At 40.0% G+C, this 618-nt stretch overlaps 1 pseudogene; it reads right to left on the bottom strand.

Annotated features, from left to right (window-relative positions):
* Window positions 1–86: 86 nt before the first annotated feature.
* LOC115285163 lies at window positions 87–388 on the bottom strand (annotated as a pseudogene).
* Between the last annotated feature and the right edge of the window lie 230 nt (window positions 389–618).

The following is a 618-nucleotide window of genomic DNA, read 5'->3' as shown; positions in this document are numbered from 1 at the left end:
ATTTTTATTTTTAAATGTCATATTCTTCATTCACTAATGCTGATTTGATATTCATTCACATACAACTTTTTTCTCACATTCAAAACTCAGCAGACTACTGAGTCCAAAGGACTGGTGTCATTGCTATATGAAGCAGGCTGTATTAGTATTTCAATTATTTCTTCCAACCCATTTCTTCTGTTTTACTCTAAAAAATCTTTGTTATGTTGTGTGATAGACAGATCCATAAGAAGAAGGAAGAGCCCAAGGTCAATCCAACTTTCAGCCAGTCAGATCTGTCATGCGGCAGCAGATGAACATAGAACTTTGATGGTCTTAAAGAGCCGTTTAAGAGCCTCGCTGGGTCCAGCAGCTTGGAGACAAGGTGCAGCAGCACGTGTGGTGCCATCTTCCTGGGCTGGGCTCCCTGTTTCTTCTTTGCTATTGAGTACTTTGTATGCGTGGGATATTTACCTCTTAGCAGATATATGACTTGAAAATACTTTCTGCCATTCAGCAGGCTGCCTTTCCATTTTGCTGATGGGTTCCTGAGCCATGCAGAAGTTTTTAGTTTGATGTAGACCCTGCTTATTCTTGCTTTGGTTCTCTTGCTTTTGATGTCAAATCCTAAAAAGCATT

The sequence above is a fragment of the Suricata suricatta genome, unplaced genomic scaffold (genome assembly GCF_006229205.1).
Source record: "Suricata suricatta isolate VVHF042 unplaced genomic scaffold, meerkat_22Aug2017_6uvM2_HiC HiC_scaffold_47655, whole genome shotgun sequence".
In the NCBI taxonomy this organism is placed as follows: domain Eukaryota; kingdom Metazoa; phylum Chordata; class Mammalia; order Carnivora; family Herpestidae; genus Suricata; species Suricata suricatta.
The sequence above is the reverse complement of the archived record's forward strand: the minus strand, read 5'-3'. Positions and strand labels throughout refer to the sequence as shown.